Source organism: Achroia grisella, unplaced genomic scaffold, assembly GCF_030625045.1.
Source record: "Achroia grisella isolate CSIRO2021 unplaced genomic scaffold, CSIRO_AGI_Agris_v1 utg109, whole genome shotgun sequence".
NCBI lineage: Eukaryota > Metazoa > Arthropoda > Insecta > Lepidoptera > Pyralidae > Achroia > Achroia grisella.
The window spans coordinates 5,456,548-5,471,489 of record NW_026712573.1 but is presented as its reverse complement, the minus strand read 5'-3'; the positions used below and the strand labels follow the sequence as shown (position 1 = coordinate 5,471,489).

Below are 14,942 nucleotides of genomic sequence, written 5' to 3'. Positions count from 1 at the left end.
TGTAAGGAGTTTCAATCGTCAAGAAGATAGATAGATAATTAATTTATTGCCAACATAACACAACAATTGTTATATATATAAATGAAATTAATAATAGAAATAAATAATAAATTTATACATATAAATAAAATTGGAGTGTCTGTTTGTTATATTGAAATAACAGTTTTTTACTACATGCATATGAACGTAAATATGGTACAAACACCAAAATAACATTTTTTGTCTGTCTGTCTGTTTGTTCCGGCTAATCTCTGAAATGGCTGGACCGATTTTGACGGGACTTTTTTTGGTAGGTAGCTGATGTAACAAGGAGTAACTTAGGCTACTTTTATTTTAGAAAAATAAAGTTAATTTCCATTCCATGCGGACGAAGTCGCGGGTGCAGCTAGTTAATAATATAAATATTATTATTCTATATAAACCATAACTGCGAAACTTCATACCCCTCCAATCGCGTATTTCTGTTAAAAATAGTTACAAAGTATTAGTCTCACGTATAACAATATATAGAAATGATGGTTTTATGACTAATATTGTAAGAACAAAATGTGAGTCACGTCTTTAACTTAAGGATATTAACATGTGTACATCAACCTTCATACAGGCCGCGCACACAATCTACAAATACAGATTCAACTTGCCTTCTAAAACTGAATTATGCTAAGTTCACTATCATATACGGCTATAAGGTTACGTTTAATGGTCCATAATGGTGCTATCAAGGCGAATGAATGCTAAAGCCCTTATCAACATGTATAGACGAATACAAACTTGTCACAGAGATAAATAAAATAGAGCAACACATTGTGATTTCCTTTTAAAGGATGAAAATAGAATGGTGCACCCGCCTGCGCTAACAATTCACGTTGGCGGAGCACCAGATAAGATAATAATAATAACAATTCACACAGCGCCATCTAGTCCCAAGTTAAGCTATCTAAAGCTTGTGTTACGGGTACTAGATAACTGATACAAGTACATAGATATTTTTTTTTTGTAAATACATACATATTATACATAGAAAACACCCAGACCGATACAAACAATCATACTCATGAATACAAATGTTTGTGCCGTGCGAGATATCGAACCCGCGACCATCGGACGTAAAGCGGTGTGCTAGACCGCTAGACCACCGAGGTCGTTGTCGATGAATATGAGGTCATGTCAGTTAGCCTATAGTGACAATCACGGGTGTCACATCATAGTTTAATGGAATGAATATAGTCTAATGCATGCATACACTTTGAATTATGGGTATCACATGATAACGTGATGTCAGTAGTGATGTTTATGTATGCGACGGCTAACGATTACCATCAGGCGGGCCGTCAGCTTCTTTAGCATTTCAAATATATAAAAACAAGCGTAAGTGTGTACAGTACTTTTAAGAAGATATATTATATTAATGTAATTCAATTCAATAAATAACATTTAATTATATTTAATGACAGATGTAGTTAGTCATATCTTTGCAAGAATTATGTCTTGGGTCATTGACAAAGGGTCTTTTTATATGTAGATTAAATACATATATTTACACAATATTAATGACATAGTATACGTAAAAGCAACATTGGAATATAATTAAACGAAAAGTTACAAAAAAACACACTGTTACTAATCAAAAATATCATATGGCCAGAAACAATCTTAATGTAGATTATGAACAAACAGAATTATTGATACGGTAATACCCTTCTACAGACGTTCTAGACTGCAATTTCACACAAAACACAAAAGATCTTTTACACACCCTCCAATATACGCACATTCATCACACGTATAAACACACACACAGATATATGCATACACACACAAACACACACACACCCACGAATTGGTTCACTCATAAGTACACTATAATATGGAAGAGGACTCTGAAAATACCTGTGTTTTACAGTTATTTTCTATACCTATCTCAGAAATCTAGGACTTCATAAATTATTTGTACAAAATATGAGAAATAAATAAATTATAAATATTATTCTCAAATGCCACATGGTTTACTAACTATAAAAAATTCGTTCAGGAGGTGTGATGGAACAGATGAACATACACAGCTAACAACAAGCTAAAGCTGTTCTATTCCATTAATCTACATCGTTTGATGGTATCGGGCGCGAGGCAGTTGTAAATTAGTTCGCGGCAGGTTGCGTCAGGCAACACTTTGTTGCCAGGCGATAGCGTTACAAGATTAAGGAACGGAAACTGTTTGTTTGTATGATCGATAGTTCTTATAGATGACTAGCTGTTCCCGCGACTTCGTCCGCGTGGAATTAAACTTTATTTTTCTAAAAAAGTAACATAAGTTACTCCTTATTACATCAGCTACCTGCCAAAAAAAGTCCCGTCAAAATCGGTCAATCCTTTTCAGAGATTAGCAGGAACAAACAGACAGACAGACAAAAAATGTTATTTTGGTGTATGTACCGTATTTAAATTCATATGCATATAGTAAAAAACGGTTATTTCAATATTACAAACAGTCACTGCAATTTTATTTATATGTATATATAGGCATATTATTATCGTATGTTTAAATACTTTACTAGTTAAAGTACCGTACGTAAAGGATGTTAGACTACGTACTTAAATTTCATTCAGCCATAGAGAAGTAAAGACTGTACAGTGCGCGCAAACAATTAACTTAACCATAGACAAGAAGCGGGCGATAGCGCTTTTGTACTTACAGTCGTTGTTACGGAGATCGCTAACAATGTTTTCAAGTATCTGTAGTTAAATTTACTACTACCATAGACAATATAATAAAGGCATAGTTCCTTAGACTGCGATATATTAGTACGTATTGTTGAGAAACTCTTTCAACGTTAATATATTGACAGTTCATTTTTGTATTCTGTAATCAAAAACTATAAAACAAATTCTATGATGTATATAGAATCTATATTATTTTATTATATATGTATATACTTCAGTATCTCTACCATTACTATTAAAATACCCCTTTATAAATAGTTTTACTGCATACATATTTCTACGACATGTAGGTACGAAAAAATTTACAAATAGAAACATTTATGTCTTATATAAATGTATATTTAGAAACTAGCCTTTCTACGCGAATTTTTTTTGTAAATAATAATAGTCTTTCTGGTAATACAATCTAACTTTTTATTAAATTTCATTAAGATCCTTTCAGCATTAAATTGTGTAAAGGCAGGAAATGGTCATATACACTCTGGCACTAGTATAGTATTGATTTAATCTTGTTTAATAACTATATATACTTATTGTTACTTTTAGATTCTTAAATATAAATATTCTTTTTATATTTGCTAAACTTATTATTTACAATACCTTCATCTACACAAATAAATACCATAAAATTAAAGTGTCTGTTCATAATTTCAAATTAGCAACTTTTTACTGCATAAGTACCAAGTAAATACGGTACAGATAAGAATTAATAACAATAGTTTTTGTCTGTCTTCCTATCTGTTTGTTCTTGTTAATCTCTGAAACGGCTGAATCGATTTTGACAGAGCTTTCACTTGCAGATAGCTAATGTCTTAAAGAGTAACTTAGGCTATTTTAACTGACTTTGACTTGACTTGCTTTAATAAAACATAATTTAATTCCTCGCTGACAATATATAATATATGTATATAAAAAAAGTAACAGTTATTATGTATTGTGTTGGATAATATATTAATAAAATAATAAATTATAAAATCATATATTTTCTTATGTCATTAAATTTTAACTTTTTTTTTATTTATTTGTGGCCAGCAATAATTATCATAGTCCACAACATACTCGCCGCCTTTGCAATTGCTTATGTATATTGCAAAACACAAACACACAAAATTGAATATAAACTTAAAGATCTAATTTTTGTGGTATTTTAATAGAACGACCACATCGAGTCTGCTGTGTTTCTAATTGAGGTGAAACAGGATCAGTCTGTATAGGGTTAGGCATTGCAGAATTTAAGGGTACCTCCAATGGAAATAAACGTTGTAGTGGTCGAATCTTTTCTCCCATTGCAGTTTTAACTCGTGCTACTCGAATAATGCCGTCTGCTCCTGGAAATACAGCCGTAACTACAGCAAGTGGCCAATCTACACGTTTAGATTCTAGCTCTACTAATACTATATCGCCTACTTTAATAATTCGTGATTTATTGGACGCAAGTTGCTTTAACAATGAAAGATATTCGCTGCGGAATCTAGATTTAAAATCTTTGCGTAATTTTTGTAAATATGTAACTTTCGTATTTAATGTATGAGCGTCAGCTTGATCTAAATCCACAGTATCATACTGTTTTAAATCCTGTAGAAACATTGCGGGCGTAAGTGGTTTCAGATTTTCAGTATCATCTGCAATGTACGTCAATGGTCTGTTATTGATGATACATTCTACCTCGCACAAAATGGTTAAGAGAGATGTGAAGTCTAGACAAGCTTTACCTAATATTCTTCGTAACATTTCTTTTATTGTCTTAATCATGCGCTCCCAAAACCCTCCCCACCACGGAGCTTGAGGGGGATTGAACCGCCATTCTATTTTATGAGATGTCGTCTGTAGTGAAACCCTTTCCCAATCAATACTATTCAGAAGGTTACTTGTACCACGAAAGTTCGTACCATTATCGGAGTAGACAGTCTTAGGCTTGCCTCTACGTGCAATAAATCTACGAAAAGCCAGCATAAAATCTTCCGTAGATAATGACTTACATAATTCCAAATGAATGGCGCGATAAGATGCACAAGTAAAGACTACGATCCAGTGTTTCTCATTATCTCGGAGATATAATGGACCAGCAAAATCTACCCCAGTAACATCAAAGGCAGCACCGCAATTTGTACGACCAATTGGTAACGGAGCTGGTGGTACAGAACATCGACGAGCATTATAACGCTTACAAACAACACATTCACGCACAATCCTTTTACATATTTGTCTGATTCCCATGACCCAATAAAATTCTCTAATATTACTAATTAATAATTGTGAACCAGCGTGACACAACTCAATATGTTTATGACGAATCAGATTTTGAACTAATTTATTTGATCCAGGAAGTAAAATTGGAAATATAAAAGTATCTGTGTCGTCTCGTAGTGTAAGTCTTGTTTTGACACGTAAGATTCCATCTTCGTTCGATTTAACTAATTCCATATTCAAACATTTCATAGTCGATTGTATGTCATTGAAATGTTAATTTTGAATTAAAGCAAATAACCTTTTTTCAGCCTTTTCAAATTCACAACTCGATAAGTTTCCTTTCGTTCTTGTACTAGACTGTTTTAAACAATTTTCCTTAAAACGTATACACCAACCTATCATACGAACCGTTTTTATATACTTAGAAAAATAGGTAAGTCTATCCGAAAACATTACCACTTCTTCTGTAACTAAACAATTAACATTTATTTCTTTAATATATTCTTCTTCGTTTAGTTCTGGTACAGAGCATGGCCATTCATCTATATTATTTCGTAACCAAGAAGGTCCTTCCCACCATCTACTATTAAGTAGGACTTGAGCATTACAACCACGAGAGGGCAAGTCTGCTGGATTAAGGTGACCTGGAATATGACGCCAGTCTTCAACATTCGTCTTATCTAAAATTTCTTTAACTCGGTTATGTACAAAAATATTTAGTCCAGATTTCCTTTTAATCCATGCTAAAACAATACTGGAATCTGTCCAATAATATTCCTTCAAACGTTCCAAATTAATCGATTTTTTTGCTTCAACTGCCAATCTAGTAGCCAAAACAGCAGCTATTAACTCAGATCGAGGCACAGTCACTGCCTTAGAAGGTGTAACTCTGCTTTTTGCTATGACTAGTTGTACATACACGCTGCGATCAAATTCTGTTCGTAAAAAGACACAACCTGAATAAGCTGATAGACTGGAATCTGAAAATATATGTAAAGATACTGAACAAAATTCAATACTAGTCGGAAACAAATGACGAGGAATCCGACATTCTGTTAAAAGATTTAAATATTTTATCCAATTTTTCAAATCATGTTGAATTTCCATAGGAAGCGGTTTATCCCATTCCAAACCTATTTTCCAACATTTTTGTATGAGTATTTTGGGAACTATAGTGCATGGACTAATAAAGCCTATAGGGTCGAAAATGCTCTGAGCGATAGATAATAAAGTTCTTTTCGTCATAATATTATTCTCATTCATAGAAGGAACCTTGCAAAATAGTTCATCGCTCCGTGGGTCCCAGTTGAGTCCTAAAACAGACGTCACTGAAATAGTATCATCTGTTATTACTGGTCCCGTTACCCAGCATCTTAGTTCAAATTTACCCTTATGCATAATTTCCTTTGCCTCATTTATAAATTTATTCATACTTTCTTCATCTTCCACACTTACTATACAATTATCACAATAAAAGTTAGATTTAAGTTTATTAGCAGTATCTGACTCATATTTTTCTAAATGATGATTAATTGTAGCCATTAATAAAAAAGGACTTGTAGTTACGCCGAATACAACCCTTCTATGGCGATAAGTGACTACAGTCTTCTTTTCCTGATGTATATCACGCCACCATAAAAACTTCAAAAAATTGCGATCTTCTTTATTAATTGATATTTGGAGAAAGGCCTTTTTAATATCAGCTACTATTCCTATAGAACCATGCCTAAATTTGATAAGCAACGATGGAATTAATTCAATATAATTAGAACCTTTTTCTAAACACTCATTCAATGACAAACTTTCTTTATTAATACATGCAGAAGCATCGAACACGGGCCGAATTTTTGTAGTGAGACTAGACTCGCGAACTACTGCATGGTGAGCAAGATAGTGTCCTGAGTTATGATCTGGTTCATCAACGACTTCTATAATAGATGAATCTAACCACTCCTTAAACTGTTCATTATACTCTTTCATAATACCTAAACGAGACAAACGTATAGTGGTAGATTTTAATCGTTTTAGAGCTAGGTCGTAATTTGTGGGTAAATTTATAGATATATCCTTCCAGGGCAACTTTACCTCATACCTATCTTCCTCATTAATGGATATCGTATCTTTAAAGAATTGTAATACTTCTTTTTCTCTCTCTGTCTGTTTTCTAACTTCCGGTTCATCTTTAATACCTATAGTTTCTAAACTCCATAGATCCTCTAAGTTAAATGTACAAGATAAACTAACAAGACTTTCTTCAGCAACATGAAACATATTAGATATTGGGCCTTGTATTGTCCAACCTAGCTTAGTTTCCATAGCAACAAGATTACCATCTACATTTATCATACGCCCAGTAAACAAACTACCTAAAATATCGGCTCCTATCAAAATGCTCACTTCATTTATATCATCAACTATATCATTTAATACAACACCCTGTCTTTTTAATTTAGACAACAAAATAGGTTGTTTTAATTTAGGTAAATCATTGCAAATATTCATTTTCTCTATTGCTTTAATGTTACATTCGTATGTATTAGTAGGATCTTTAATAATAAATTGAAATACATTATGTGGTTCCCGTTTCGTAACTACACCGCCGAATAAACTGTGTGAAATATGTACCTGACCACATGGTTTCATTTTCAAATTATTTACCACACTACTTTTTATATAAGAGTGTTGAGCACCCGAATCTAACAGAGCTCGTACTATCATGGTTTTATTATTGTACCACAAATTAATTTTCAAAGTTTGTAATAAAACAGTTGTATTAGTAGGGATCAAAGAAGACTGATTAGATAGAACTTGTGTTTCAGAGCTATTACTGCATTGAATTTGCGAATTAACTATTTTATTATTATCGCACATTAAAGTATAATGCCTCTTTGTACAAATAATACATCTCGGGAATTTCCTACAAGTTTTAGTTGTATGTCCCGATTTTAAACAAATAAAACAAGCACGCTTACCTTTTAAAAACTCCTTGCGTTGATCTAAATTCATTTTCATAGCATTCGTACACTCGGAGCTCACATGCGATGGCTTGTCACAGAAAATACAAGGCTTCACAATGCTAGGCTTAGAAATATCATAAGTATTATTGTTACTACTACTAGAACTATCTACACGTGTCGTTAAGCAAGAGGCGGTAAATTTTGAAGAACTACTCTGACTATAAGCTAAATGAGATATTTTAATACGTTCCTCGCTCTCTACTTCTTGCTTAATGAAATTAAGAAGGTCATTTAAAGTGTCAGACTGATCCTTTTTACTAGATTGAGTTCGTTCCCAAATACGAAGCAGTTCTATGGGCATAGCGGACTCGACTAAAGGACGTAACATAGACGCGTATTTATCTGTAGTGACATTCAAACTATCTAAAGCATGCAATTGAGTTTTAAGTTTATCATATAATACTCCAATTGGCGTAGCACTCCCTCTTGATTGATCCAGAACTAGGGACAACAGCTCACGAACATATATTTCAATTAAAAGATCGTCACGACCATATCTTTCTTTTAGTTGTTTTATAGCTTTCTGATAATTAGCACTTGAAGGCGGAAAGCTTTCTACTAGTATTGCGGCAGGAGATCCTGGTTCCATCGATTGCAGTAGGTACTGGAACTTCATATTATTATCTATGCTGGAATCTTCATGGATCTTTTGGAACATCCCCCAGAAGCCTATCCACTTCTTCACATCACCATCATAACGAGGAAGCTGAAGCTTAGGAAGCCGCAAGATATTTTTTACAACGGCATCCTGGGCGCAACTCTCTTGAATTTCACTTCCAATATTACTTTTGCAACTGTTCGTAATATCAAATGCATTTTTATATTTCTTTTGCATCAAAAACCATTTATCATTATACTTCTCAATTGATATAATATCCTCTTCATATTCGCTTTCGTCTCTGTCTACCAAATCTATCCATATATCTAATACTTTATTGTTAATAGCAGACAACTTTTCATATTTGGCGGTAAGATTAGCGAAATTGATTTCGGAGGCATCTTTATCCTTTTTGACTAAAGATTCTTCTAATTTACTTACTGCGCTACTAAAGAATCTTCGGGCCAATTTTCTCTCCTCTATAGCTCTCTGCATATTGTATTATACTGCACGGTCGCCAGTTTATGTGTTGGATAATATATTAATAAAATAATAAATTATAACAATCATATATTTTCTTATGTCATTAAATTTTAACTTTTTTTTTTTTTTTATTTATTTGTGGCCAGCAATAATTATCATAGTCCACAACATGTATAATATATGTAAAATACCATACATACAAAAAAAACTACTCATAACTAGTACATTAAAGAAATATAATAATATTGTAATACTGTGATAACATTATATTATTTCCGAGTGTACCAATCATGCGGATGTCTCTCAACAAAATAAATAAAAAGTCGATGCCAACGATATCGCTTTCTCTCTGCTCGTCTGGTTAAGACAAAGAGTAAATATTAGAATAGACGTGACAGTATTTGAAGTATTCTATTTTTCTTTACACTGATCCATTATGAACATCGTTTATTAAACACTAGCTGTGAACGCGGTTTCACCCGCGTGAAATTTATAGCTTATATAATTATATATTCTGATGTATAAGCTTATATTATTGTAAAGTTTCATTTATATCCATTCAGCAGTTTTGCGTGAAAGACTAACAAATATCCATCCAACCATTCACATATTAGTAAAATATAATATGTTAATAATAAGTACGGTCGCTTGCATTTATTTGTCACTAAAAGAAATAATAAATAATTGTTACACAAAAAAAAATAGTAATTAAACGATTTTGAATACAACATAATTGTAAAAAAATTGTTCAATAATTATTATTTTTTAAATGTTTCTGTCACGAATAAGACAAAAAAGTTTTCAGTATAAAATAAAATATTATATAAAAATACATATATTTCTATTAAACTATTATTTATTTATCGAAGACGATCACTGGACCATATTATATCGATTATGGAAATTTAATAAAAATCAGGTCAGTTTCATGTATCACTTACGTAATATATAACGAAAAAGACTGACGGAAAGACAAACAGATAAACTTTCACTATAATAGTACTAATTTAGGATAGCACATATATATGGATGGTATGTATGAAGTGTCCCTTCTAAGTTAGTATTCATTGGCAAGTAATCAGAACCAGTTTGTTGTGGATGGTCTAGTGGCCATAGGATTCTGTGCTGTAACGAGGAGTCACACGTTATGGTAGGTTATGTAGGTCACCAGGAGGTTCCTATGAGTTCTTTAAACAATTCATCATTCGACCGCACAATTTCGTTCATTCAATTCGTTCCTATCGGACGTCAACCCTATGCATGGATGGTAATAATTGATAGGAATGAAGTCTAAAATCGAATGGTGTTGTTAAACTAATCGTGTATCAATTCATCATTTGCTCAATTTCATTCATACAATTCATTCCTACCTGATGTCAATCCTCCTTAGGCATGCATGGATGGTAATAATTTCTAGGAATGAAGTCTAAAATAGAACGGTGTTCTTAAACTAATCGTATTGCCACTAAACAGAGTTGGTTTTTAAACATTGTTTTGTAATAAACACTTTGGATATTAAGCTACAATATAATTATGTTTTCTTTTATGTAATTCAAATGGCTAACAAGCTGATGGCCCAGCTGTATGTGGTACGAAGAAGAGGAATATTAGTTTTAATGTGGATTGATGATCTCATTGCTACCAATGTACCATGTCAGGTTGACCACCACGCGTTTCCCATCATGATAATTTCCTGATTAATTTGACACGGTGGGCTAACTGACCTGACTTCATGTCCATCTTATCCTCCACAGGTGCCTCGCTAGGCGCAGGCGGGTGCGTTATTCCATTATCATCCAGAATCCGATCAATAAGGGGAGTAGGATTCCTTTTATTATACATATGATATGTGTAAGCTTATATATTTATGCTAATATTATGTATGTTTGCTTATTCGTTTTGTAAATATAATGCCTTGTGTCTGCCACCTATGGTTTCAATGTATACAACTGCTCTATTCCACATTGTCTGTATCAAATTGCATATACTAATAAGACCGCCTTTTGTTATTTCTTTCTTATATAGGTTTTCTCTATTGTATTTTTTTTCTCAGTGCACAATAAAGATATTAATATTATATGAATTTCGAAATGAATTTATGTTTATAAGAGTGAGGGGGAGAGACCATACTATATTTATGGGATTGAGACATTGACCCGATGTATACCTAGGTGTTTTTATTATAGCAAAAGTCACTAAAGAAAAATCACCCCCCACATTAACCATTATGATAACAAAAAATTCGGTTTCTAATTCATGGTGTTAAAATTTCGTCAATATTTAAGGTGAATAAAAACGCCTACAATATTTTGTATAAAAATGTTGAGAATCATCACAAGTAAAGTATATATTTTAAGCGACTAGATTACCTAAGCTTTCATGTGTGTAATTGAAGGAAATAAAATATATATTTTTTTAAATGAAGCAAAGACCCAAGAGCAAACATATTTAAGAGAGTAGGGCGTTATCGTGAAAATGGATGCGTCTCTAGCTTAGTGAAATGGGAACAACTTGAGAGATTTTCTAACACTACATATGACGTGTAAAGCTGTGATCACACGTCTATTAATATTATAATTTACAGGTGTGAGCGAAGGGACTGTTTTCATATTATTATGAAGGCTTCAGTGGTCACACCGCCTTACTTTCGATGGTCGCAGGTTCGATTCCTCTCACGGCACAAACATTTGTATTCATAAGTATAATTTCTTTTTACAAAAAGAAATACATCTATGTATTTATAGCAGTTGTTTAGTACCCATAACACAAGCTTTAGCTTAACTTGCCACAGCGTGCTGTGACAATTGATACAGCGCCATCTGGCCTAAATAGCGCTGTGTCAATTGTCCTGAAATTATTATTATGCTGGTAAAAGAAATGAAAAACGGGTTTTATTTATGTAAAGTAGATAATAGAAGAATAATTACAATATACAATAATTTTCTATATCAAATAATAGACAATAAAAGACATAATAATAACAATCATACTCATGAAAACAAATTATTGCACCACGCGAAATATCAAACCCGCGACCATCGGAAGTAAATAGTTGTTTGTATCGGGTGTTTTCTATGTACATTATGTATGTATTTACAAATAAAATATCTAAGTATTTATATTTGTTGTCTAGTACCCATAACACAATCTCTGCTTACCGTGGGACAAGATGGCACTGTGTTAATTGTCCTTGGTTGTTATTTAATTTATTTATTTAATTAAATATTATCTGGCAGGAGGCTAGACTACCGCAGTCTCTCGAATTATTTTTACTTTAATATCGCTGTTTTCATATATACATATATTCCAAATAGAAGAGTATTATTAAAATTATTGCAACATGCTGTTCAGTATCTCTTTTAATTACCCTATTACAACATACGACATTTCTTGATCCAATTTATATGAAAATTAGTAGGAATATAAAATTTATTTTGTAGTTTATGTTTATATTATCAGCCTCGGTGGTCTAGCTGTTAACACACCGCTTTAGCTCCGATGCTCGCGGGTTCGATTCCACGTACAGTGCAAACATTTGTATTCATGAGTAAGATTGTTTGTATCAGTATGGGTGTTTTCTATGTATAACATGTATGTATTTACAAAAAATGCATCTATGTATTTGTATCAGTTATCTAGTATCCAAAACACATGCTTTAGCTAGCTTAACTTGGGACTAGATGGCACTGTGTGAATTGTCCTGAGAAAAACAAAATACAAAATAATATATATACAGGATGTCTTGTATCCATACAACAAGCTCTGCTTAGCACGGCACTAAATAGCGTTGTGTGAATTGAATAGGGTTATTATTGTTATATAAACATTGTACTTACATACAAAGTATCTCTATGTATCACTACACAGTAATAGTTATAATAATAAAATACATATTAGTACTACTTAAATACGTGATAATTCACAAAAATATTAATGTAAACACGATTAAAAATATTAATACATAATTAATTGACAACCTTTATTAATGTGTCTTATTATAAAATACTGAAGGTTGTTTTTTTTTATAACTCACAACTTAATCACATAACTGCTTGTTACAGAAATATAATAATTGCGTAAACAACTCAATACAAGGAAGATTATCGAGAACCCAAACACGTATCTACTTGTGGATTTGAGAAATACTTTATCTGACCTTTGTGTGTTGTGCCAACGTTTTTATGTACATACATACGCAATCTTGTAAATGGAGAAGAATTGATAGGGTGACTGTTTGAATATTTACATACACTTTCATCATCATTACGTTTCACAAATTGATTTAGTTGTTATTATCACGATTTTTTATGTCACTTCAATGACAAATATTCTGGGCCTACCTGATGGGAAGTTAGAAACGTCGCCTATATAATAATAATAATAATATTTCTTTACCATAACTCAAAAGTAATATATAAAATATTACTATTAAAATAATGTAGAGTAGTAAAAATGACATTAGCCATCTGCGATTGTAAGTCCCAGCCATTTCAGAGATTTCTCTGAAATAACTGGATCGATTTAGGCTGGACTTACACTCGTAAGAAAAACAGACAGACAGATAAAGAAAAAAAATATACAACTGAAAGTTATTTAATTAATTATGACTTTGGCTGTTGCGCCATCTAAAAAGTTAGAGTCGTACTTATTTTATAAATGTTGATTGAATGAATGAATGAATGAATGTTGATTGAAAGATGAAGAATGTGTGTTTCTATGCAATCCATATAGGATTGCATAGAGTCACACAACGGCCCAAATGAGAGGCTAAATGCGGAAATGCCGTCCAACATACGACACGATACCATGTATCGTATAGACTAAATAACACATATTAATCAATAAAACAAAATACTATTTTATTAAAAAATTTTAACCACCGTAAAACTTATACAATTATAAATCTCTCGAAATATAATGAATTTCACAATCCAGAGACAATCAAGAGTCCTAGACACATAACAAAAGCTAGAACAAATACCGGTGTACTAAATTTAACTAATATTTTCCAAGATATGTACAGATGTGGGTTCAGTTAGTATGCAAATATAATCAATATCTTACTTAAATGAAGTAGGTCTGCATTTGCAAAGCTGGCTTCTAACAAATGTAGAATTAGAATCTGGATTAACAATAAATAAACCTTACCTACATCTGTCACGTTGCTAATAAGGTCTCAAATATCCTCATGTAAATATGGTATTGTTCTAATATCGTTTAAGTTTCCGCATGGAATTTTCATTCTTGTTTATTTAACACAGTGGTGGTAATAGGCATACGGCCCATTTGACGGTAAACGGTTACTTATGGATGCCCACACACCAGAGGTGAGCATTGCCGATTCTTAAGAATCCTTAAAGATTTTAGTTGACCATACAATATACAAAAACAAGTCAGGCAATTGGGTGAGTCTAATTTATCAGATATCCAAATTTGTTTAATGGAATTTATCCTGAACGCAATCTAAGTGCTTTAGGTATTTCTCTTTATTGTTTTTGGGATTTTTGTACACAAAAACTAACGATGACAATCCCACGTACCAACGTACAAAAAAGCAGCTTAAACTAATGTGATACCAGCTAGAACAATATTTGACATGTACACAATACCTCTAAAATCTTATAGTATAGTCTACTTCGAATTTTAGTAATTTAAAACTTGATATTTTAGAGAAATCTGATCAAAATCTACATTATAGAACTAAAATCTAGTTACCTATCATATTTATAATGAGTAGAAATCAACGTTAACAATGTGAACACATCCCAAGATACAATATATTTTCTGCGAACATGTGCTTTCTCCCGTGTGAACTGAACACAATAAGGTAGAAACGGGCACCGCGACAGGCGACAAGCGACGCGCGACACCGCGACAGTTCCTCGCCTGTCTGACGTGTAATTAATTTTAATTTATCCGCATCTTATGTATCA

General features: G+C 32.5%; 1 protein-coding gene across 1 annotated transcript in view; it reads right to left on the bottom strand.

The window, feature by feature from the left end:
• The window catches only part of LOC131845213 (uncharacterized), a 64,215-nt gene extending 51,031 nt beyond the window's left edge, over window positions 1-13,184 (bottom strand). The window contains exon 1 of the mRNA XM_059194260.1: window positions 13,166-13,184. The gene's annotated coding sequence lies outside the window, so the exon portion shown is untranslated. The remainder of the gene's footprint in view (window positions 1-13,165) is intronic.
• Between the last annotated feature and the right edge of the window lie 1,758 nt (window positions 13,185-14,942).